The sequence below is a fragment of the Mixophyes fleayi genome, chromosome 12 (assembly GCF_038048845.1).
Source record: "Mixophyes fleayi isolate aMixFle1 chromosome 12, aMixFle1.hap1, whole genome shotgun sequence".
NCBI lineage: Eukaryota > Metazoa > Chordata > Amphibia > Anura > Limnodynastidae > Mixophyes > Mixophyes fleayi.
This window is the reverse complement of record NC_134413.1, coordinates 40,015,656-40,042,655: the sequence shown is the minus strand read 5'-3', so window position 1 is coordinate 40,042,655 and position 27,000 is coordinate 40,015,656. Positions and strand designations below refer to the sequence as shown.

The following is a 27,000-nucleotide window of genomic DNA, read 5'->3' as shown; positions in this document are numbered from 1 at the left end:
TTTTCCCTGTCCTCATTCCCCATCTCTGAGCATTCTATTCTCAGACAAGCTGTCTTCTATTTGCAACTCAGCATACAAATTACATGTGCATATATTTCATATTCAATACACTGTTTACAATGCCACAGAGCAACAAAAAGATGCTTAAAATGCCAAAACCATAACAAATGAAATACAAATGAATGCACAAGAATCAATATGAGCAAATATCAACTTCCCTAAATTAATTAAATAGGTGACAGTGAGCAAATGGTAATAAAAGAGATTAGAAGAAGCAGCAGTCATAAAAATAAAATATCCATTAATGTTTTGCCATGAGCTGAAACTCATTTTAGTAGTAGAACAATTAACTCAATGCCTTCTGAAACTGTAGTACAATATTTGCTGCTCCTTTTGTGCTTGAAGTGCAAGTACAGCTAATGACATTAATATATAGCAAAGATTGCATACTACTAAGCTGAATAATATACAAAAAAAGTAACTGGAGTGTTTATACCTAAGTATGTACATTCAGGGTCTAATTCAGTAAGGAGCATAACTGACAATTTGTTGCATGTAATGCACACAATAACCCTGCGCATGTCCAGAATCGGACCATACACCAGAGAGCGCGGAGGGGAATGAGCTTATGTCCATAGTCAGTGTACAGAAAGGCCATGCCAAGCTCAAGCGCATGCAGCAGCATCTGATTCCAGGTCTGGGCAACTCTCAGGTACTTGTTTTTCAGCTTTATCTCCTGCTTCAGCTGCAGGTCTAGCCTAAGTGCTGATTTCTAGTGATGATGGCTGAGTATGCTTGCTAGAACATGTGTTTGCAATCAGGACCAACTGTAAAATATGTATTTTATGCACAGTAGACATGGGAACAAAATTATTTATGTTTTGCCATTAATGACTATATTGTTAACAGGTGACATTAATTGAGTAGTTTTTAATTTCTGTGCATTTGTTTGTGAGTTTATATTCCAAATACATATCGGACATATCCTGCAGTGTCCTGTCTAATAGAGCAGAGTGGACCTTGACCTGTATTCATCACCTTACGTATATTCACATCTACTCCTTGTTGAACATGGACATGCATATACCCGATTTACATGCGTTTTATAAAAAAACGCACATTACACTTTGCGTTCCATAATGAATCAGGCTCTTAGTCCCTCTTATTAGGTACACCTATACACTTGCTCATTAATGCAATAAACTAATCAGCCAGTCATGGCAGCAACTCAATACATAAAATCATGTTTTCTTGGTATACATTGGTTCCGTTAAAACTCTATTGAGCATCATTAAAATGCCATAGCCTACCTGAGTATTGTTGCTGACCATGTGCACCTCTTTTGGCCACAGCCTATCCACATTCTCATGGCTACTTCCAGCAGGATAATGTGCCATGTTGCAAAGTACACTCAAGTTGGTAACTCGAACATGGCAATGAGTTTGGTGTACTCCAATTGCCTCCGCAGTCACCAGATCCCAATCCAATTGATCAGCTTTGGGATGTGGAGGAAAGGGAGATTGTGCAGCCGACAAATCTGCAGCAACTGCATCATGCAACCTGGTCAGCATCAACCAGAATCTTTAAGGTATGTTTCACATTGTTTAATCCAAGTCAGACTGTTCTGGAAAACACAAAGTCAGACTGTTCTGGGAGCAAAAGTACTAATGAGATGTACCTAATAAAGTGACTACTAAGTGTATGTCCACCATGCTCTGTTTAACGTCTCTGTGAGAGGCTGTTATGTTAGGAAGGTGATATTTCTTTAAATAAGCAAGCAGAGTTTGTGTGACATATTTGTAGACTTGCTGAGCAGAAATACACTGTGTGGATTGGTAGATTCATACATGTAGACACAACCAGTGATGTTACAGTTTGCTGTTTGATCTGTAGTAGATCCCATCAAGTCACTGTCCCAAGTATGACAAAGCATTTGCATTTGTAATGGAGGATGATAATAATAATAATACTTTATTTTTAACTGACCTGCCGTGGAATGACAGATTAACACTGAACAGTGTATTTAACCTCCATTGGTCAAATCCAAACATTTACATTTCGGTCTTTAGAAGTGCTTTAAGTATAAATACTTTTCAGTGCAATTCTAGTAAAAGCCACCTTTTACTAATGGTTAGCAATTTACTAATAAACAAAGATATTTTTATTACATGCCACTAGTGTATTTTTTCCACACATACAGACGTCTGTTTACTAAAATTCGGTGATAAGGCTGATTTTCTATCTCCAAAATAATCTATCATTAAAATATCGCTGACACTCAGATGCTTGGGCGATTTGTAAACAATCGATAAAAAAAATATATACATTTGGCTTGCAGACGGCAGCTAGAATAAGCTATACATTGGCTTAGCTCTTTGTCAAAGCTCCCACTTTTTCGTTATTCTCACAAATATAAAGCATTGCCAATCTCTGGATACTGTTGGCAAATGTTACAGTAGCACTGAGGACCGACTTCATACCAAAAACAAGGCTGTTTTTTGCAACTACTGGAGTACCATCTCTGTTCAACTGTGTGACCCACAGAGCTCAACATTCATTGCTGTTGCAACATCTGATCATCTGCCCACTGAGCTCAATTGTGATTGCTGTTTGTCTGCGGAACCCTCGGCATCCAACTGTTAGCATCCTGGACCTTGTGTTGTGTCAGAGCTGCATAAACTGTCTGCTCTATTAACTCCAACCAAGGGGTGGTAAAGTATACTTCATCTTTTCCATTGACCTGCACAATATGGATTACATGTTCTGTCAAGCGCTCTCATTACTGGAGATGCTCGGGCTTGGTTTTCCAAGAACTGAGCTCTCCCGAATTTTTCTGATCCGAGTACCGAGCCGGCTACTTTTCCCTCGGAAGTGAAAATAAGGTAAAATGTCATAGTTGCGTCATCGGATCTCGCAAGTTTTGGATTCTATAAGTACCACCCTCCACGGAGATCCAGCGCCATTTCACAGAGAGACACAGAAGGGGTAGCAGGGTTGTTGGCAGTCTCCAGTGCAGTTGGGCAGCATCATTAATGAAAGAGAAAGCGGAGGGGTGGCAGTGCTCTTGGCAGTCTCCATTGACATTGTACAGTGACATAGCTCACACAGAAACAGAATAGGTGGCAGTTTTCAGTGCTGAAAGACAAATTATAGGGCTGGCAGTGTTCTTCAAAGGCTCCAGTGACATTGTACTGTGCCAAAGCTCACCCAGAAACAGGAGCAGTGGTCGTTTTCAGTGCTGAAAGACACATTATAGGGCTGGCAGTGTTTTAAAAGTCTCCAGTGACATTCTGCTGTGCCATAGCTCACCCAGAAACAGCAAAAGTGGCAGTGTTCAGTGCTGAAAGCAAAATTGTAATAATAGGGCTGACAGTGTATTTAAAAGTCTTCAGTGACATTCTACTGTGCCATAGCTCACCCAGAAACAGGAGAGGTGGCAGTGTTCAGTGCTAAAAGCAAAATTGTAATAATAGGACTGGCAGTGTAATTTAAAGTCTCCAGTGACATTCTACTGTGCCATAGCTCATACAGAACCAGGAGGTTCTCTCCCTCTCTCCCCTGTGTCTCTCTGTCAGTCTACCCCACCCCTTAGATTGTACGCTCCTTTGAGCAGGGTCTTCTCTCCTCCTGTCTTCACCACTTTTAACTCTGCTCGCCAGCTACCCTGCCTTCCTCCTCGAGGACCCTCTTCCCCGTCCCCTCTCGCTCACTCCTCTTCCCCCTGGGGGTCTCCCTCTCATCCGTGCTCTCCCTCCTAGGTGCCGTTGTTGGCAGACCTTCCCCTCTCCCCTCCCCCGCCCCTCTAGCTGTGCCTTGAGCTCACTGAGTTACTGTGATTATTGTTTACTGTTCTGTGCTGTCTAACCTCGTATTTTTATTTAGTTTGTCCCTGTACGGCGCCGCGGACACCTAGTGGCGCCCTATAAATAAAAATTAATAATAATAATAATAATAATAACCAAATCCACTTCTCATGTCGTTAAACAACTACTTTCCATTATGACTGCATTGTCCTGCCCTAATCTGGCTGCCTCTTTCTACAACAAAACACTCACTCCAGGCCTAGACAATGCATATTCAGTTACCCCATACAGTCTCTGACGATCCAAACCCCAAACATAGCACACCAAACAGACTTTTTACCTGCAATAGTGCTCCCACACTGCAAAACGCCACTGAAGGAAATCTCGTTCCTATGCCGATTTCCTCCACTCTAAATTCATCCTTTCATCTTACTGTTCTGCCCTTTTAATTGCCAAACAAACATATTTGAAATCTCTAATGTTCACCCAGTTTTCTAACTCATGTCCCCTCTTTGCCACCTTCAACTCACTTCTCTGCCCACCTGCACCTCCTCCCCACAGTCCATGAATTTGCTACCTACTTCACAGATAAAATTGACACCATTCGATACTTCCTCATGCCAAATTGCCCCTGCCCTACCCACCTTCACCTACACTCCCCAATCCACCCTTAAATCATTCTACTCAGTAACTGAAGATGAAGTCTCTGCACTGATCTCATAATTTCACTCTACAACCTGACCTCTCAACCCCATTCCTTCCCAATGTCTCTGCTCCTTTCCCCCCACTCCATGCCCACCTCTAGCTCATCTCTGCAACCTATCTCTCTCCACTGGCACATTTCCATCCTCTTTTATACATGCGCTCATACCACCAATACTAAAGAAATCATCTCTAAATCCAACTGCCGCCCTTTGCCTCTCCTCTCCTTTGCCTCCAAACTACTTGAGTGATTAGTGTACAACCGTCCGTCTCACGTTCTCTCAGTTCACTCCATTCTCGACTCTCAGCAATCAGGCTTTGATCCCCAACATTCCACTGAAACTGCTCTCACAACAGTGACCAATGATCTACTTATTGCACAGTTTAAGGACCTGATTGATTAAGGAAAGTAAGGGAAAAAGTTGGCAAAACCATGTTTCTTTGCAGGGGGAGGTATATTTGAAATGTGATGGCAGATTTATAGTTGGGATAGGGCATGTCCTAGATTAATTTTACATTTCAGTGTAAAAAAATAAAAGCTTTCAAGTATTTGGTGCTACATGAAAAAACAGCCAGTATTTAACTTCTGTGCAAAATAATAAACTACTTTTCACCCCTTGCGTTGTAACATGGTTTGTCTAGGAGAAAATTTGCTCCGTTTTTAGCCTTACTTTCCTTAATGAATTAGGCCCTAAGTGTTATTTCTCCATTCTCATTCCTCTGGATCTCACTGCTGCCTTTGACACTGTTGATCACCCTCCTCTCCTACACACCCTTCACTTCATTGGCCTTTGTGACACAGTTCTTTCAAGGTTCACTACCGACTTATTGAAAAACTCTTTTAGCATTTCTACCTCTTGCACATCCTCCAGTCCACTCCCACTATCTGTTGGGCTCTATTCTTGGCCCTTTACTTTTTTTACTGTACACCTCATCTTTTGGGAAACTAAATAGCTCATTCAACCTCCATTTCCACCAATATGCTGCCGACACCTCTATATGTCTTCCCATGACTGCTCGCCTTCTTAACAATCTTGTGTAACCAATTGTCTGCTGTTTCCATATAGATGTCCCAAGGATACCTGAAGCTCAACTTGTCCAATACAGAACTTATCATCTTCCATCCAGCCAGAGTCTCTAATTCCTCTCAGAGCTCCCTCACTGCACTGCAACCTCCTGCAGCCCTTTACTTTTTCTGTTATCGCCATTCTGAGATGGTGATAACAGAAGAAGGATTGCAGCGCAACTTGTTAAATAGGCTTGACCAAGCTTTGCATGAGTAAACTATTGCCCCTGAGACCCAGCAAACCCTATTGCCATAAGGGCCTACCACCAATGATCGCATTGCTATTAGGTGTGAACCCTTGATTTATAAGGAAAAGCTTTTCATCCTTTAATAAATACACCTCACAATCACCATTCTCACAACTAAAACACTGGTATTGTAAAATATATCTTAATAAGAAGATTTTACAACAATTATTTTTTTATGGAAGTTGTTGGAGGACTTACCTCCTTAATTTCAGGTAAACAATCCCTTTCCTCTGCAACATAAAAGGTGATTGTATAGTGGAAGCACACACTTTAAAGTGATGACATGCCAACTGGTTATGGATTCTTGGTTATCAAAGTTTATCAGAGGGTATATACTGTATGTGTTTGTCTCTTAGGATTGGTGCTAATCATTTTGGCACAGTTGCAGCAATCGCTGATTGTTCAGAAGGGTATTGGAATGAAGTACTGAGAGCTATGCCGCATTTCAGATAAGTTAATGTCAGGTTGCACTAGGATGGGGGCAGAATAATCAATGTAAGTAATGCTCATAGATTCTATTCTTCTATTTCTGCGGAAGATAACCACAGGAAGACAACCACACATCTGAAGGTGGGATACTCTGAAAATAGCTTATAAAAGAAATAATGAGAGGTCACAGCGGTTATAAGCATGCATATAAGATAGGGAGTAAAAATCATTACCTCTTGTCACATAACACCATGGAAATTGAAATTAATTAAATCAAACTTTTGCCAGCTTTATTTACACATTTTACCCACAACATTCAACTAACAAAAAGTTCTGAAAAAGTAATGCAAAATTAAAATCTAGAATTACAGGGTTGAAAAAGTGATCAGACCCCTTATTTAATACTTTGTAGAGCTACCCTTTGCTGCAATTACAGCTATCAGTCTGCTTGGATATGTCTCTACTAGCTTTGTGCACTGAGTTTGGGGAATATTTGCCCATTCTTCATTGTAGAACTGTTCAAGTTCATTCAAATTTCAACGTGAGTGGCGATGGACTTCTCTCTTCAAGTCCATCCTCAGATTTTTTATCAAATTTAGATCAGGGATCTGATTTGGCCAGTTAAGGACATTCACCTTCCTATCTATAAGCTTCTGTGTTGTATTCTTGCAGGTATGTTTTGGGTCTTTGTTGTGCTGAAAGGGGACCCACCAGCTCATCTTCAACTGTCTAGCAGAGTGCTGCACATTTTCCCATAGAATTTGGGTGCATTTGACAACATCCATCTTCCCTTCAATCCTGACCAATCGCCCAGTCCCTGCGGGAGAGAAACACCACAAAACATTGTGTTGCCATCACCATGCTTTATAGTAGGTATGGTGTGTTTTGGGTGGTGTACTCTGTTTGGTTTGCACCAAATATAGCGCTTGGAGTTCAGTCCAAAGAGTTCTATATTGGTCTCATCTGACCATACAACCTTTTGCCACATGGCATCCGAACCTTCCATGTGTTTTTCTGCAAAGCTAAACCGAGACTGAGTGTGGCAATTTTTCTTATCACCCTATCAACTTTGTGGAAAGCTTGTAAGATAGTTTTCACATGCACAAACCAACCAATTTCCATCATAAACACATGTATGTCCTTAAAAGTTCCCTTTCTTTTTTTTATTCGTTAAAAAAAAAAAAGTTCCCTTTCGCCTCTTGGTAGCTTAGCTGATCAATTTTCTCCTGGATCTGTCATCCAGTTTGGAGGGGTGGCCCAATCTGGGCAAGGTGTTGGTGGTGCCATACGCTTTACATTTCTTAATATTGCTTTGAACATGTTAGGAACCCCTCCAGGCGGTACAGCAAAACCCAGAGTCTGCTCTGAAGTCTGGTGTTCACTGTTGCCCCTAGTGGTGGGGACAGACTTGGCTGCAGACAAACAGAGGGTCGAAAGATGTGTACCGGCTAAGGAGAACCCAGGAATAGAGTGTTATGCCAGACAGCAGCGTGGGGTCCAGGCCAGAATCGGGACCGGCAGTAGACAACGTATACAGAGGACAAACCAAGGTCAGGGGTCACAGGCACAGGTTCAGAATCCAGGGACAGGCTAAGATCAGGGTCACTAGCAGAGAATCAGAATCCGGGTTCAGGCAATAGATCAGGGTCAGAAGCACAGGTTCAGAGTCCAGGAACAGGCAATGGTCATACACTGGAAGTCAATCTTAGGTTAAACACCAAACACAGGGACAAAGTAGCAGGCAGCAGTACTGGAACAGGACTCTATAACCGACAGTGAGGCTCAGTCCTCACTGCCTTAAATAGTACAGATGGCCAATCAGGACACAGTCCAGAATGTGTCCTCAACTGCAGAATGATGAATTTGCAGAGCCGGCAGCCAATGGAAATAGGCAGAGTGCCAGCGGTAACTTGATTCCCTAATCAGCCTTGCTTGGCTGACTGAACCCAGCCTTGGACGGCTAGCTCTGTAATCGCCTGTGCGCATGCGCCCGGCTGTTTGACAGCTGGCCGGGCGTGGCGCCAGGAGCTCCACAGCGTCCCGTTTTTTGCCCAGGCAATCGGGACGAAGATGCAGGAAGTGACGTCCCAGTCGTCATAGCGATGGACCGGACGCCCAGAAGAGCACTCAGAGAGTCGTGGCGGTGCCCGCGGCCGCCGCAACTAACAGAACAGTACTCAGAACAGCCTTTGAAAACTTTTTGTATCCTTCTCATAACCTGTGCCTTTCCACAACTTTATCCTGGATCCCTTTTGAAAGCAACTTTCCCACCATGGTAAATTATTTGCCTTACCTACACCAATAGTAGTGGAATCCTCAAGGAACAACTGGTTTTATGCTGAATAAATCATAATCACTACAATTAGCCTGTTGTGTGATCTGGAAGGTCATTGGTTGTACCTGAGTAAGTTTATAATGGTTACTCTAAGGGTATAATCGCTTATCCAAACCAAGTATTTTAGTAATTAAATTGTATTAATTGTTAATAATTTTTGTAAATGTTATTTTCACTTGATGTTGAGGGTTATAATGTGTAAACACAGATGGAAAAATATTTTTTCAATTTCCATGGTGTAGTGTGACAAAAGATAATGATTTAGACAGACGATTTTTGTTATAGGTACTGTAAATCTGAATTTTCAGATGCTTGATTCCAGTGAATGATGTCACTAGTTCTGCCTTTGAGTTAGGAATTATATACATTGTTCAGCACTGCTAATCATCTTTGATCTGCCCACTTCTACCATATTATTATGCTGCCACCCAACCACAGAAGAGCAGAATTAATTTCACAGGTCTTAGTCTAGCTCTAGTTATAGCTTATGAAATCAGCAAAATATGAAATTTACAAATGTAGTGCAGACTGCCAATTGTGAAATGAAAGTGGAGTTTGAAAGTATATTGTCAGAACTTTGCATCACTGTGAAACAGCCTGATCCGCAGTGAAATTCAATTTGTGCAAAATTGTGCTGCAACTTTCCTCTGATCTAAGCTGTATCATGAAAAATTTAATTAGCTAGTATAATGTGTAAGCAAAATGATTGCATTTTATTATGCTTGCCTACTTTTCCTACAATGCTTTTGGGAAATGAGAGGCAATATATGAAAAGAAGAGATAGACATGAATTAATCAGCTCATTTGCTGCATCAAATGGGCGGGGCAAGGTGTATAATGATGCTAATTTCACCGTCATGCCCCCTGCATACGCAGTGCTCACTGAGGTGGGCTGCTCTTAAAGACACAATGTACGTTCTCATGGCAAGTACCTGCTCAGTTTACAGATAGGTTAGAGCCATTCTGGGAGGATTGCCTGCTCTCTCCAAAGTCCAGTACTTCTCATCCTATTATAGGAGTTTCCGGCAACTATAGATTACATTTAGGGCACATTTTGTTTTTTTAAGACTGTCATGGCTTTTGCTAATGGAAATATTTAGCTTATAGTGCTTACTGTATATCATTTTGTTTTGGGGCTCCATAAGGGTCAGTTGCGTTCTTTATTTCATTTCCATTTTAGATTGCAGTGTGACTGAAGAGTCCCTATGGACTTTTTTTAGGAAAAAGATTCTCTTAGGATTCAGGTGTTTAGTAAAATGGATAACAAGGACTTTGGAGTTATTTTAACTAAATTACTTTTAGGTGCCAATTCAATTCGGCCGCGTTGTTCGAGGAATAATGCAGCCTGCACTACGGTAAAAGTGCGCAGTATTACCGTTTGTACGGTAATTTTAATGCTTATTTTCGCTTGCAGCCCTCAGGGCCGCAAGCAAAAATCTGGGTTAAAATTATTGTTTTAACTGTAATACAATTAGCGCAGCGTTATTCCTACACTAACGTGACCAAAGTAACTCAGCCAGGAAAGCCCCAGTGCTATTTAGCACAGGGCTGGTTTGGCCCTATAGGGACTGCACATTTTTTACAAATCCAACTACCATATAGAACGCTGCGCCATGCTGATCACACTGTGCCCTGTTATAGTGTGGCAAGCCAGCCTAGAATAGCCTGGTTACCACTTTTGCAAGGGGATCCTAGGCTCTTTGCCCCCCTGCATTAGCAGTAATCAGCCTGAACTATTGCAATAATTCTGGTGATTCATTTTTATTTTAAAAGGATACCATATATGCTCGAGTATAAGCCGACCCGAATATAAGCCGAGGCGCCTAATTTTACCACAAAAAACTGGGAAACTTATTGACTTGAGTATAAGCCTAGGGTGGGAAATGACTTGCTTCTTTTAATAAACTCAGGCTCCCTAAATGTCTCCAAATGAACAAAAAAATCAGAAACCATATTAGTAAGGTGTATATAGCATGTAGATATAGTGTATATATAGTGTTTATAGCGTTCACATGGGATAGCAGATGCCACAATATGGAAAATATTGGAGATGATATGTTTATCATTAATAATTACTAGATAAACTGCTCACCCCAGGTACTGCGCCCGTCTCCTACTAGGCTGTCTTTAGGACAGTACACACATCTTGCATCTCTTTCTCATTGACGAGGAGCTCTGGATGTGTCCCCCTGTGTTTACTCTCCTCTGTGCCTGGTAGGGAGGGAGGGATTTTCTTCAGTCCTTATCTTCTGCGTTCCAAATGCTGAACTTCCTGTCAGTGGAACGCACATGCGTTCCACTGCGGAAGTTAAGAGCTGGGGGACCGAAGAACAGGGACTCACTTGAGTATAAGCCGAGGGGGGCTTTTTCAGCATAAAAAATGTGCTGAAAAAGTCGGCTTATACTCAAGTATATACGGTAATTAGATTTTCTGAATGTATGACTGAGCTTTGCATGGAAGTAAGAGTCTCCTAAGCAGCCACTACAGGCACTACATGCAAGACAGTAATCTGATTAATGGGGCCAATTTATCATAAAAACCCCAATCTTGGAAACAAGTCTGATTTATTTCTTTCTATAAATGCTTATTGAAACGTTAAAAAATCAGTAATACTGGCCCGTTGAGGGTTAATTTACCATTTTACCAGGCCAGTTTTTGCAGATGTACACATGTCTGAAGTGGCTTGCCAGATGTGGGCTTTCACTTGCGCTTAGGTATAAAAAAAATACAAAATGTTTAAAAATATACATAATTCATAAAAAAATGAGAAACTTGTAAAAACATTTTATATATTAAAAAATGCTCTATTCAAAAAATAATGTTTTTTTTTAAAACATTTTAATATTTTATATCCCCCCTAAGACGGCAATAACTGAACAGGTATTGCGTGCTGCAATACTTGCTAATTAGCCTTCCTCATGCATGAATGGGTAATGTTCACTGACAAAAGCTGATGAATCTTACCACTGGCAGAGTTATTGCTGCGGTAACCCTTTGATGTATAGGGCAAAACGAAAAATCCCAATATCGCTGAAGAAAACTACAATTTCTTTAAATTTGTTGTTAAATTATGGGAGCCCCAGCTAATTTTTTACATTCAAAATTATTACTGTTTTTAATAAGATGGACCTTAGGATAGGCAATAAGAGAGCCCTTTGTATATATAGACTATTGGGGATTGTAAAAGAATAATTCTATTCAAGCCTGAATATTATCATCTTATAAAAGATGTGTTTCAAAAGACATCTGTGTTTCCTTCTTCAGCAGTAAACCTCAGTTACAAGAAGAGATGACATATGGCAGCAGAACTTTTCATACAACAGAATGGAACAAAATACACACCAGGGGGTAAATGTATCATACCCCGGTTTTTTCATTCAGTTTGCCTTTACAAGCCATCGCCCCTTTAAATTTTAGCTGCGAAGACGCCGATCTCGCGCGAGTTGAAAACCCGGGGTATGATACATTTACCCCCAGGGGGTATATTTACTAAACTACAGGTTTGAAAAAGTGGAGATGTTGCCTATAGCAACCAATTTGATTCTAGCTTTTACTTATTTAGTGCATTCTACAAGATGACAGCTAAAATCTGCTCCCAGATTTGGAGAGATATCAAATGTGGCATTAGGAACTGGATTGGGACTAGATAGTTATACTAAAGACCTTTAAATCGCCAATAAGCTTAAAATTCAAGTTGCTTAATATAAGATAATTATTAGCAGGGGCAGAACAGGACATTGTTTGGGTCTTCACGCGTGGATCAAGAGCACATGGCAATTGAAGCAGCAGTACCCAGCCCTACAATCCTCTTTTCTCCATAGAATATGCATTGTTCTCCAACCTCAAAACAGCTCATGAAAAAAGACTTAAAGAGTGACAATAAATGAGTAAACTCTTGCAAAACAACAAATGCATTTACAGATCATTACCAGCTGCATACGTTATTTCTGCCAATGACTATTAGTATAATGCACATGCAATCCCACATGTAGTCTGCAATAAGTTTAGGAAACAACTAGCATTGGGATTCATAGCAGGAACGTTTGGCAAACAACCACAGGACAATTTATTTATATCCTCCCTTGGTGTGTTCCCCAAGAAGGTATCAAGAAAGTTTAGGATTATACAGCATTTGTCATTGTCACGAACGCCCAGCCTGTCCCAGATACAGCAATCTGAGCAGCTGGCCGTGACTAGCGTCACCTTAGTCACTTAGCAATGTATGTAATATATCAGGTTCTGGGTGCTGGAAGATATGACATGTGTGGCAAAGTAAGTGGTTAATGTTATTTAATTCAACATAATGTACACAGAATGATTTCCAGCCGGAAACAGAATAAACTGACATGTGCACTGAATAGACAGTATATAAAAAAAAATAAAAAATTAGCAATGTATACACCTTTTCTACCACCACATAAGATTTATTATGATGTCCTTATGTTCACCAGAACCACTTATTAATGTATCACACTTAAATCATATACACATGTAGCATGAGCCTTCCCTGGGCTTCATAAATTCACAAAACATCACAGAGAACACTCTAGATTAAATTTATTTAATCTGAAAAATGTTTCCAAGTCTTCCTTACAAAAATTAATAACAAGGCATACAATATGTTGCACAAATAAGTTTCAGAAAAAAAATAGGAAATAAAGTCAGAGTCACTACTTACTAGTTAAGACCTGGGGGTAAATGTATCAATATGCGGGTTCTTCAACACCCGCGTGTTCAGCCTCTCCCGCGATTAAATTTCAAGCGGTGCTGCATTGTAAAGGGTTAACTTCCCTTTACAATGCAGCGCTGCTTGAAATTTAATCGCGGAAGAGGCTGAACACGCGGGTGTTGAAGAACCCGCATATTGATACATTTACCCCCTGGTGTGTGAGGGAACACAATTAAGAATATGGGACATTTCAGTCTTGATAGACCCCCCTCATTAAAATGCACACTTATTGTCAAAATTTAAAACTTTTCTCAATATAGCTCTCACCCCCCACCTTTGGAGTTTAGGTGTCTGTAATACTTATCGCTCAACGATCTTCCATGCTGCCAGCCGCCTGTCACTTCCGGGTTGCTGCAGTGCCGATCTTGTGATTCTCGGCGGGGAATTCAAAACTCCTCCTTCTTCTGTATGTAAATCGTGTTGTGACACAAGCCCTGTGTCAGAGCAACAGGTTACTCACCTGACTTCTGGCTCCCTGTGTCTGCTCCTGTGTTGCTCCTTGCATCTCGCTACAACTGCTATTGTGTACCAGACCTGGGTTGTGTCACAACTATATGCGTACCTGCTATTGTTGTCGCAACTTGGAGGAAGGTGCGGAGTCTAACGTGCCCCTGGTATTCACCAGGAACCCCCGCAAGGAAGTATGGACTCCGCTGCAGGGACACGGAGGTCGCGGTCCTTCCACGAGTCAACAGCGAGATACAAGGAGGTGTCAGACAGGCCGGGTCGGTAACGTTCTGGTAGTACACGGTACACAAGGATATCCAGAAGAATGGTGAGACAAGCTGGGTGGAAAACGTTCAGGTAGCGCAATACAAAGGGAGAATCCAAATAGGGGTGGTCAAACGGTCCGGGTCAAAAGGCCACAGGCAGCACAGGGATAGTCAGGAACAAAGTAGAATACTGGTACACACACAAAATACGCTGGAGGCAGGAAGACCTGATACTCTGGCACTGATGAGGTCACAGGAAGTACCTTATAAAGTATTAGGGGCCAATAGGAAACTTGATGGGCGGCAGCGCTAATCCTGGCTACCGCCGGGACTTGAGAGTAGCGTCCCGTTGCGACGCGCACGCGCAGAAGGCCGCGCCGAGCGTCCGGAACTTCCGCGTCCGGAACTTCCACGTCTGGTTGCTAGGCAACCAGGCGCGCCGGGCACAGACACAGGCGGCCGTCCCGGGGAGACAGCGGGACGGCGTCTGACAGGTTGGACCTCACTATTCTATTGGATCTTCATTTGGCACAACTGTCATCTGCTATTGTGTACCAGATCCGGCTATTCCTCACTTATCATTTGAGATCTCTATTGTACATCTGGCATCGGCTACAGGTACCCATTCAATTTCTTCTTGTCGCTTGTCTATCTGTCTCCCATGTTTGTAGGCTTATCAGGGGCCGCAACTTGCAGTTTCTTAGCAACCGAACCCATACTGACTTGCAGCAGTTCTTGGTGAAGAGGCTGTTAGACTCCGTGCTATGCTCAGCTGCTTCAAATACTGACTGTGGTCTCCCCTGACCGTAACAGTTTTCTCTGACCCCATTTAAAGATGGATGAAGCGGGCAATGCCCTGCCACGAGAACGCTTGGGTCAAATATTAGGACAACTTGATGAACAGGAGAAAAATCAAGCTCAGCTCCTACAATTCCTTAGAGACCTTTCCACACAGATGGATACTCTGCAGAACAGTCTGGCAGCCCATGTTAACCCTCCACCTTTCTCTCCTCCGGTGGCTGGTGCTCCTGTCACTTCCTCTACTTATTCTCAACTCCGCATACCCAATCCACCTAAGTTTGATGGTGACCGTAAGTCTTGCCGGGGTTTCCTAAACCAGTGTGCGATTCAGTTTGAGTCGCAAGCTGCCAACTTTCCCTCTGATAAGACAAAGGTAGCTTGTATTATTTCTCTTTTGTCTGGGCAAGCTCTGACGTGGACCTCCCCACTGTGGGAGCGCAATGATCTCCTCCTCCAGAAATATAGCTCATTCCTGGAAATGTTCAAGAGGATATTTGACAAGCCCAGTAGAATCTCTAGTGCAGCCTCTGGGCTTCTTTGTCTACGTCAAGGAACCTTAACCCTGGGTCAATATGCCATTCAATTCCGGACTTTAGCTTTGGAACTACGTTGGAATGAGAAGGCACTAACGACTTCCTTCTGGCAGGGGTTAACTTATCGGATAAACTAGCTGGATGGGAACTTCCTTTAACCTTGGATGCGCTCATTACCCTCTGCAGTCAAATTGATATTTGCCTCAGAGAAAGAAATCTGGATAGGGAAGCCTCCTGGCATACCATTCCACGCATGACATCCAGGGTTTCAAGTTTCTGTGACACCAATTGAGGAACCTATGCAGTTGGGTAGTGCAGGACTTACTCCGTAAGAACGGGAGAGATGTTTTAAAAATAACTTATGTGTTTGCTTTGGTGAACCTGGACATGTTCTCAATCTCTGTCCCAAGCGCCCCCGGAAACGAGAGAGCCTAACCGTTTCAGGAGAAGCCAGGTTAGGTATATCTGAAACATATTCACATGATACTAATTTCTGTATTGAAGTTACCCTTTGTCTCTCTGATCGCCAAGTTCCCCTCTCGGCGCTTATTGATTCCAGAGCCACTGGGAATTTCATTTCTGAAGGTATTATTTCTAAGTTCTCCGTGCTTACGGTTCTTCTTCCCCAACATATGCCATTGACGGCAGCAAGATTGTGGGGGGGCTCTATTAAGAGTCACACAGTCCTTCTGACCCTGCAAATTGGGGCTCTTCATACCGAATCCATCTCCTTCTTGGTGATCCCCAAGTTCATTAATCCATTGGTGCTAGGTCTCCCCTGGCTTAAATCTCCTGTCTTGGACTGGAAACAAGCGCAAGTATTATCCTGGGGTCCTTGCTGTCACTCCTGATGCTTTCAGAAGGTCCTCCCGTTTGTTAACCCCTTATGCTTAACTTCTCCCATTCAGGATATTCCAGCCCAATATTCCACATTTGCGGATGTGTTTTGTGAATGAGAAGCTTCCAAGTTACCTTCTCACCGTCCTTGGGATTGTGCAATAAAGTTGTTACCTGAGAAGTGTCCTCCACAGGGTCGTATATATCCACTTTCCTTGCCTGAATCACATGCTATGTCAACCTATATTGATGACAATCTGAAGATAGGATTCATTAGAAAATCAACATCCCCTGCGGGTGCCGGGTTCTTTTTCTATTAAGAAAAAAGAAAGGGGTCTTTGTCCCTGCATCGACTATAGGGGCATGAATGCTAACAGTGTAAAAAACAGGTACCCGTTACCTCTTATCTCAGAACTCTTCAAAAGAATTAAAAGAGCTACCGTATTCACGAAACTAGACTTTCGAGGTGCCTATAATTTAATTTGAATCAAGAAAGGGGACGAATGGAAGACGGCCTTTAATACGCATGATGGTCACTTCGAATACAATGTAATGCCCTTCGGGCTTGTAATGCCCCAGTGGTGTTCAAACCCTTCATGAACAAGATCTTCCGAGACCTACTTTATCTTTTCTTCTGACTTAAGAATCCACTGTGAACATGTTTTAACTGTCCTGGGGCGACTTTGACAAAATCAATTATTCTGAAAGTTAGAGAAATGTATTTTGAATCTAAGCAGCTACCATTCCTGGGTTATATTGTTTCCAGTTCGGGACTCCAAATGGACCCAGAGAAACTCAAGGCTATCTTGGACTGGCCCCAACCTCTCGGTTTAAAGGCTACACAAAGATTTTTAGGGTTCACCAATTATTATAGACAGTTATTTCTAGGCTTCCCTTCTCTTGTAGCACCCCTAACTGCTTCGACCAAACGGTCCGCTAACTCCAAAGTATGGGCACTAGAAGCAGTGGAGGCCTTCTCACAGCTTAAAAGTTTTTACCTCTGCTCCTGTCCTACAACAACCAGATACTTCTTGGCCCTCTATTCTGGAGGTTGATGAATCTTCATTTGGTGTTGGGGCTGTCCTATCACAAAGATCTTCTACAGGAAGACCCTTTACCTGCGGATTCCTCTCCCGAAAACTGTCCCCTGCAGAAAAGAATTAAGGAATAGGTGACCGTGAACTACTTGCTATTAAACTAGCCTTAGAAGAATGGAGACATCTAATGGAAGGAGCTTCCTTCCCTATAACCATCTTTACCGACCACAAAAATCTGCTGTATCTCCAATCATCTACTTGTTTAAATGCACGACAAGCAAGATGGTCCCTGTTTTCCTGCCGCTTCAATATTCAGACCACTTTCACACCAGGAGCTAAGAACATCAAAGCAGACTCCCTCTCTCGTTCCTTTATTCCCCCGATCAAGAAGAACCAAACATTTTAAAACACATTCTTGATCCTAAGTGTATTCTGGAAACTACGCTCACCAGTCAAGTCATTCCCAGGGGGGAAACCTTTGTGCCTCTTCATCTTTGAGACAGTCTTCGTAAATGGGCTCATGCCTCTCATTTTGCTGGTAACACTGGCATCAAAAAGACCTAAGAACTCATTCCCCACAACTATAGATGGCCGACCGTACCCGCATATAAAAGGCAATATGTCTCCTCCTGCACCATCTGTGCACAAAGTAAATTTCCCAGACAAGGTACTTATGGGTCTCTTTACCCCTCCCGTTGCCTGATCGCCCTTGGAGTCACTTATCTATGGATTTTATTACTGACCTTCCTCTATCCAGACGATATTTTGTGGTCTGGGTAGTCACAGACCGCTCTCCCAAGCAGTCCACTTTATACCCCTAAAATATCTTCCATCAGCATCTTTGTTAGCCCAGCTCCAGGAGGGTGGCATATTATGCCCCCCAGCTCCAGGAGGGGGGCATAATATGAGCCAAATCATGAATGTGCTATGTTGCATGGCACATTCATGGGAGTATTTTAGTTTCAACAAAGAATTTTTTTGTGATGCTAATGTGTGCAAGTAATCACAGTTACATTTAAGTATGTATTTTTCAGTTTTGAAAGCCACCCCTGCCCTAAGAAGAGGTACCAAGGGCATTGGGATGGTGGAACCTCTTCTTGGGGGTAAGGGCATACCCACCACCATGAGGCAATGATGTGGTCAGGGCTAACTGTTTTCCAACCACACCCACTTTTGTGTTGGCTCCATCTACAGTTCATTTGGTCCCGCCTGCTTGAGTCCACTTTCAGAATTTTTTCCATGGCTACTTTACATTCTCAATCTGCCCCTGCTCCATGGTAGAGGTTTTTTAGCCATATCACTTGCATAAGCTTCAGTGCTTATTGATAGTGATGACGATCGCGTCTACATGCCGGAACATGTGCAAGCAGTTAAGTGCAACTGTAAAAATGCATTTTATGTACAGTAAGAATTAATAACATCCGATTCCTGATACATGTAGTTCATGCAAAATAAAATAAGAAAAAAACATATTTTTCCATTGTAAGCTATTTTTATGAATAATTTTATTGCTAACAGGTGTTAATGTATTTTATATAATTTTTTTATCTGTGCGTTCTGCTGGGATTTACATATACATAACTGAAAATAAACACATCATAACAAAAAATGGCATTTGCATTGTATGTCTGCATTTTTGCTAATTTAATAAGTGATCCTGTTTTGGGTTTTGGTGATTATGCATGCAAAAAAGACACAACAAGCTGATCCACAGCAAATGTTGCATACATGTGTTTCAGACATATGAATTGTTCCCCAACCTCAAGGCAGCACATGAAAAAAACACTTAAAGAGTGACAATGAATGTGTAAACTCTTGCAAAACAACAAATGCATTTACAGATCATTACCAGGCAGAAACAATTCAAATATTGTGTTAGCTTGTCATTGTAAGGGTTTATGGGATAAATGAATACATTCATTTTTCTACATTCTTCATAGGATTCTATTTTAAGGAGATTACTTGCTTGAATGGATCTGGTTGTATATCCATTATATCTATCCTTACAGACTCTGACAGGATTTTCTTTGTTTAGTGCCTTTGCTAGGAGCTAATTGCCTTTGGCAGCAAAAGGGTTAATAAGTGCACCCTTCAGTTGTACCTTAGACATTGGTAGGGTCTTGAAAAAAGGAGTGTATTTGTCTCCGTGGACTCTGCTGAGATTGCTTGAATTAGAAATGATTTGTGACAAATGAATGGGAAAAGGGGAACCCCTCCTGGAATTTTAGTTCAGGCCTGAGACGTCCTCGGTGTGGGAGGACTCTGCTGGTATTTCTGGTGAATGCGTCAGCTCTGCGGTCTGGGCGGAGTTGCAGGCAGCTCATTGAAATTCTGTAAGAGCCGCACACTCTGTGGAGGCCGTTGCCTGCTGAATGACAGCACTGTGTACAGAAGATAAATACACTGGAAAATGAGATGCCTCTGCAGAGAAAGGAATAAATTACTTGTCTGGCGAAGGGGAGGAAATGTCCCCAAAGAGTACCAGTTATATTAACCCATTCACCTCTGAAAAACGCTATAACACTTTTTTAGTTTACCAATTAAAATGTTTAGTGTTGGGAGTGATCACTGAAATATACTGCAGTATGAATGCATCTTACTTTGCGCAGTCCCCCATTTTTTCTCTTACATTTCACTGCATCCAATAATGTAACAACAGTTAATCTATAATTCTATGTGATACCCAGCAATGATTAAATGGGTTTTTGAAGACACCACTAACAGAGAGTAATTTTAACTACTTCAAGCACTTGATTAAGCTACCGGATCAAGCAATTAATCAGATATACCTGTAAAAAAGACTATTTCAAGGATACACTGATTGCAGTCTCACTGCTTCTTATTATGCAGCCCTGTTGCACATCTTCTTATTCAGATGACCTGGTAATCTTACTATACAGGTGTACAAGTAAATGATGTTGTGCATTGTGTACTCACTGCAGTCTGCAGCACCGCTACCATAAGGGAGCAATGCACGGGAAGCAGATGATCATGTAATGGATATTCCTGAATTTTAGCAGCTGAAGGTGCTCTAGAAGTGTTTGTGAGTTTGCAGAGAGGGACATACGTGTGCTATGGAGTTTATATTACTGCTCTGATTTTATTATCTGCCGGGAATGGCTGCCAGGTCTGCATCCCCGTAGCTTGCCAGCACAATTTAAATACAGATTGCTTGCCACATCCCCCAGTCACAGAGTCTGCATATAGATTGAAGTATTTGGTAAAACACATCAAGCCTCAAGTGACATGTAAAATCTATTGCAGTGACCTTGTTTTTCACAAAGAAACCGGGTAGCAGACTTCATTGGACTTCACAGACTACCACCTCGCAAGCAAGGATATTTATGCATTGAAGTAATTTGCATCAATCATAATTGCATCTTACATTATTTGTGTTGATGAGCTATGCAGTGTATAACGATACTGAGCTATAGAAAAGGAAAGACGAAAGACCAAATGCATGTTACATTTCTATCAATGTTTTCTAAACAAAACAGCACCATATAAAACAGAGGCAATGATGGCAGCTGTCTTGGGTGCAGCTGTCTCCCCTATTCATCAAACTGAGCCCCCCTCCCGTAGAACATTGACTAGTTGAGTGTTCTTCCTCTTATATAAACCTTCTTCCCGTTGTCATTTTAGTGCTGCAAAGGAAAGTAAGTTTGGATAAATGTAGGGAGACCAGTCAGTCTGACGGAGATCTCTGACCAGGGAGATGCTGTTGTGACTGCAGTGACAGGCTTGGACTACATAATTACTTACATTGGCTCATGATGTAATTACACCATGAAAGACTTAGCTAGTTCAGCAGGATCCCCAGTGCAGGCTTTTTTTTTCATGGATGAGTATATAATCAATTGGAGCACAAGGCTGCGTGCCTGGCATATTCAATGGGGACACAGGTATACAGGGATAGTGTGGCACAGGGCTGATATATATGTATATTGTAACAAACCGCACCCTTCTTGTGGCGCTTTTGTCACCTTCTGTTGCAAGAACACCCGACATATATCAGCAACACGAAGGACTTCTTATTGTAAATCAAAGATATTTATTGTTTACAACACAATAAATGGCAATACTTCTTGTCAGGATGACACCAGCAAGCAATACCTTTTGCTTAGACCTCCTGGTGATCCTAATGCTTACTATATACAGTCCAGCTCTCTACTGACTGGCCAACTAGATCAGCATCAGTCACCTCTAACAAGAGCACAACTCAAGATTAAATACACAGGTCTCCTCCCACAGGCTTGGGTGACTGACAGGCGACACTCCCACCTTGTCTTTAAAGGAAGTCTCCTCAGGTGCTCTGTAATGCCTATTCAGTACAGCCACCCTTATCAGCTCTGCTGCTAGCTGTGGAAACAAACACTTTAAAGCATATAAGTAAATCAGATTTTACATTTACTTAACATAAGCACAGTGCTACATCTGTATATAACTTGGTCTGCAGCCTTTTACCTGCAGACTGTTAGCTCCATAATTAATTCCACTCTGAGAGGATTGTGGCAAGCCACACCCATTGCCACTATATATATATATATATATATATATATATATATATATAATGCAACACTATGTTCCTCCAGTGGATAGAAATGACTTTAAGGGTGGTTATGCTGATTTAAATCTTGGCACCAGTTTATATAGATGATCAAAAGAACATAGTTAATTATGGTTGAAGTGACCTGGCACTTTAGGCATCTCAAATTCATTAACATTCTTTTCCAGTCATTTACAGTCTATTTGCTAATGTCTAATGTCTGCAGCAGGGGCAGGCTGGGCTGGGGGGCAGAGGCGTATCTGCCCCCTGAGGCAATCCCATAGTGGGCTACCTTGGGCTGCATCACTGGGCCACCTGCATTTTTTCCCTTTAAAATGTTCCTAATAGGCTGCTGAGTCGAGTCTTGCCGCCCCTGGCTAAAAATTTGCCAGCCCTCCCCTGGTCTGCAGCTAGCTTTCTTAATAAAGTATTTTGTATCTTTACCATTGTTACACTTGCTTTCTCCCATTCAATTCCAAAAATAATTAATCAGTCTATACGGTTCTCTAACTCTATGACATAGCGTAAATCATCAGCCATCATATCTCCATCTCTACATGTATTCTTTGCCAGGGTCAAAAACTGTCCTCTTAATTTCTTAGAGTGTGGACTTTCAATTGCATTGTCAAGACATGTTTTGGGCAACCAAATCTGCATTGTACATACTTACATGTGTGGAAATGGCAACTATTAGCCTATATGAACTGTCTATTTTACATATTTCTTGCACATCACTAAAAGAACATATAAATATTATTCCATATTTATATACAAGGTTCTTGAGGACCATCTTCAATGCAAGTCTCGGCAGCGTTTGACGAAGCTTCTCCTGGGGGACTGATTCTTTATTTCAGAAGGGCAGCATTATGACACATAGCATATAAGTAAAACAAGGTATGAAAGCTCTGTTCTTGGATACTATGAATGCTCTGCCCATCAAAAAATGTATTGTGTGCATAGTCTTTGAAGTTTTGTAGTATGGGTGCAGGCCACCTTCATCTATTTACTTCCATAAATGTCTAACTCTATTCATTGATACCACTGTCCATCCAATGGCTGACCTCTGTCTGTTAATTTAATTACAGCCGTACGCTTTCGCTGCCTGTTACTTGACTTCCTATAAAAGGCTGGCTTGTTTCTCTCTTCCGTGCCAGATTATTGTGCTTCTGCCTGTAATCTAGTTTCTGTTCCTGTTGCTGCATTCTACCTTCAGTTATCGACTACTCTTGTACCAACCTCTGCTTGTCCTCGACTACGCCTCTTCTTGAACCCTTTACTTATTGCATTACTGTACCGACCCCGGCTATTGTTGACCATTCCTTATTATCTTCTTGTGGCCTCCCTTCCTTACTGCTGCTGGACTCCTATTCTGTCTTTGGATCGTTACAGGATGTGTACAAGGTTTGAGAAGATTGATTGCAGCCTTGTGCACATGAATACAGCTATTAATAGTCTGACTGGGGCAGTAGGAGAACTCTCTGGAAAACTCATGTCATCATCTGCTCAGATCCAAAACATAATAATGACTCACCTACTTTTGTCATCAATATCAGTTGACAGCAGCCAGAACACAGAATACATCCTTGCCACCTACTCCACAATATACTAGTTTTGGTATGAGCAGAGGAAGACAGCCATCAACCAGCCGCATCAACGAACCAAAGCCCACACCTAATAAAATAATATCTAGTTTGTAATACTATAATTGAAAACGTGTGTCTTTTTTTTACAAATACATTGCAAAATATAATAAAAGTGTAAATTTTAAGTGTTTTCTTACTGTTTTTATACATTGTCCTTTAAAAAAAGTATACTTTATGCAAACTGATATTAGCAGTTGTGGTTTACGTTAAGATGCTTATTTGTGTAATTTTGGTATATATATTAAAAATATATGTGTATTTTCATTATGAAATTAGGTTTATTTCAAAACACATACACATAACCTATAATTGGTGGCAGACGTTGAAGTCACAATGTCTTGTGCTTATGATGAATATACAAGAATATATATCAAACATTAAATACAATATAAAGGTTATTTAAAAAATGTACATTTCATGATAAGCCGTACTCACCTGGAAAAAAATTCTGAATGATCATTTCTCTGACCTGCCTCCCCCCTCTGTATTCTCCACATCAGCTGATGTTATGAGCTCCCATGTTCTGTCACTGCCTACTACTGGTAATAGGGGTATATTTTGGTTAAGTACCAAATTATGCATCAGAGAGTATGACAACACAATATCAGCCACCTTAGCTGGGGCATAGAGGAGCACACCACCAGATTTATCAGGGCACCTGAAACTTGTCTTCAATAGGGCAAAGGTATATTCTATCACCCCTCTAGTGGATATGTGTGGCTCATTATATCTGTGTTGCACAGGAGTATGTGGATTCAACAGAGGTACAATTAACCAGGATTTGCACCCATATTCTGAGACACCAAAAATGACACATAGATGGAAACAATTTATTAAAACCCAAAACACACACACACAAAAAATATAATGCATGAAACTGCAAGATTTTTATATCACCCAGTAGCCATTCCTCTGGCATTTCACTATTCCATTAATTTTGTGATAGAGGACTGACTGACACAAGATATAGGCATCATGGCAAGAACACTCATAATTTTCATATTTGCATCACAGACCACCTGCAAATTGATAGAGTATGAATGTATAGACTTCAGCCCTTTGACATGGTGGTCTCAGCCCGAAGTGTGCGCAATTTATGGCGCCCAAGACAATAGGTAATCCTGAGAGCCTAAATAAAGCTACCTTCAACTCAGGCCATTCTGAATCCTAACGGAGGAAGCAGACATATGTAGGTAACAGTTTGTTAAGAGCACTTAATGTTCAGTGCCTGGAGAAGGTGGCCTGTGTGAGCCCTACAACCTGTGAGCACACAGACTGAGATGAGCCAGTTGCAAAAAAATTGAGAGCATTTAATATTTTTTGCATCTCAGTTAAAGCGACATGTTAATGGCTCCAAATCATCTCTCAAATGCTCATACAGCTGCAGGATGTTTGCTCTGTTAAGCCTAAGCATTGTATTATACTGCTTTATATGATAGTTTGGCCAGTGTTAGCGATATACATATTATACAGAGAGTATCTTAGTGACTGCCATATAATATAGAGAGCATACTAGTTGCTGCCATACAATACACATAGCATTCTTGTGACCGCCATACTGTAAAAAGAGCATCCTTGTGACCACAATACAGTACATATAGCATTTTTTTGACTGCCATGGAATACACATAGCATTCTTGTGACTGCCATGCTATACAAAGAGCATTCCTGGGACCACAATGCAATACACATAGCATTCTTGTGACCGCCATACCACACAGTCATGGCCAAAAGTTTTGAGAATGACACAAATAATATTTTTCACAATGTCTGCTGCCTCAGTTTTTATGATGGCAATTTACATATACTCCAGAGTGTCATGAAGAGTGATCAGATAAATTGTAATTAATTTCAAAGTCCCTCTTTGCCATGACAATGAATTTTATCCCAAAAACAACATTTCCACTGCATTTCAGCCCTGCCACAAAAGGACCAGCTGACATCAAGTCAATGATTCTCTCATTAGCATGAGAGTGTTGACAAGGTCAAGGCTGGAGATTACTCTGTCATGCTGATTGAATTAGAATAACAGATTGGAAGCTTTAAAAGGAGGGTGGTGCTTAAAATCATTGTTCTTCCTCTGTTAACCATTGTTATCTGCAAGGAAACACGTGCAGTCATCATTGCTTAGAACAAAAGGGCTTCACAGGCAAGGTTATTGCTACTAGTAAGATTGCACCAAAATCAACCATTTATCAGATCATCAAGAACTTCAAGGAGAGAGGTTCAATAGTTGTGAAGAAGCATCGGGGTGTCCAAGAATGTCCAGCAAGCGTCAGGACGTCTCCTAAATTTGATTCACCTGCGGGATCGGGGCACCACCAGTGCAGAGCTTGCTCAGAAATGGCAACAGGCAGTTGTGAGTGCATCTTTTCTCACAGTGAGTTTATTTTTAGGATGGCCTGGTGTCAAGAAGAGTAGCAAAGTAGCCACTTCTATCCAGGAAAAACATCAGGGACAGACTGATATACTGCAAAAGGTACAGGGATTCCACTGCTGAGGACTGGGGTAAAGTCATTTTCTCAGGGCAATCATTATGGGTAGGACTTTTTGTTGCAAGTTCGAGTTTACGACCGTGGGTTTCACCAGGCCTTATTGCTCTATTCCCATTTCTGAGGAGATCCAAGTGGATTTGACGGTCTGGGATGCATTTCTCCAGGATTTCCAGGGGGCACGCTTATAGCTTAGCTCCCTGTGTCCAGTAGAGATATGCAACTGTTCAAGGATGCTTCTGGACTAGTTAGTTTTGGTGCCTATTTTGTCAGTAATTGTTGTGCTGCACCTTGGCCCAGGGATTGGGTCAGTTTCAGTTGGACTGCTAACCTCGTCCTGCTGGACCTTTTCCCTACTGTAGTGGCGTTTCTAATTGTGGGCGCATAGGTTTCAAGGCAAGCAGATCATCTTCTCGCGTGATAACCTGGGTATTGTGCAGGCCATTAATAATCCGATTGTGTCTTTCCCCCTAGTTAATAGTTTGCTGTGTAGGTTGGCTTTGCGTTGTCTGCATTTTGATATTCAGTTCTGTGACAGGCATGTGCTGTGTGTAGAAAACTGTTTGGCTGATGCCTTGTTGCGAGGGTTTTGGGATAAGTTCAGGGCTCTGGCGCCCAATGCTGCCCTCATTGGTTCTCTTTGATCAGCTTCTGACTTGCAGATTGTCAAGTCGGCATAGAAGATTTCACTGAGTTGTTACTAGCTCCTTTCACACTACGGAAGGTTTGGTTAACAGGGGGTTGAGTTTCGAGATTCTGGATATGGTAAAGAGTGTAGTTTTCACAAGTCGATGCTTTCTTTCATTTGGGCTAATTAAAAGTAAGGCAAGTCCACGATGCAGATGTCCGCCGCCTTGGTGTGTATTTCCTTCTTTGCTAAGCTCCACAGGCATATGGTTGTGGCTCAGAGTTTTTAGTAAGGCCTTGAAGGGCTGGTTGCATGAGCGCATGAGTGCCCAGTCCTCTCTGACCATAGGCAGCTTGTCTGTTCCTTGTTTAGTGCCACTTTTGTCAGGGTGTTTTTGGAGTCCACCAGGTGAGTGAATTGATATCCTCTTTTTGGTCAGCTCCATACTCAGCATTTA

General features: G+C 41.7%; 1 long non-coding RNA gene across 2 annotated transcripts in view; it reads left to right on the top strand.

Annotated features, from left to right (window-relative positions):
* Positions 1-23,548, top strand: part of LOC142109358 (uncharacterized) — a 35,432-nt gene extending 11,884 nt beyond the window's left edge. Inside the window, exons 3-4 of one of the 2 annotated variants that reach the window (XR_012680352.1) lie at positions 22,556-22,674; positions 22,866-23,548. This is a non-coding gene — a long non-coding RNA (uncharacterized LOC142109358). Of the gene's footprint in view, positions 1-22,555 lie in introns of both variants that reach the window. The other variant, XR_012680351.1, reaches the window with a different exon arrangement.
* Positions 23,549-27,000: the final 3,452 nt, after the last annotated feature.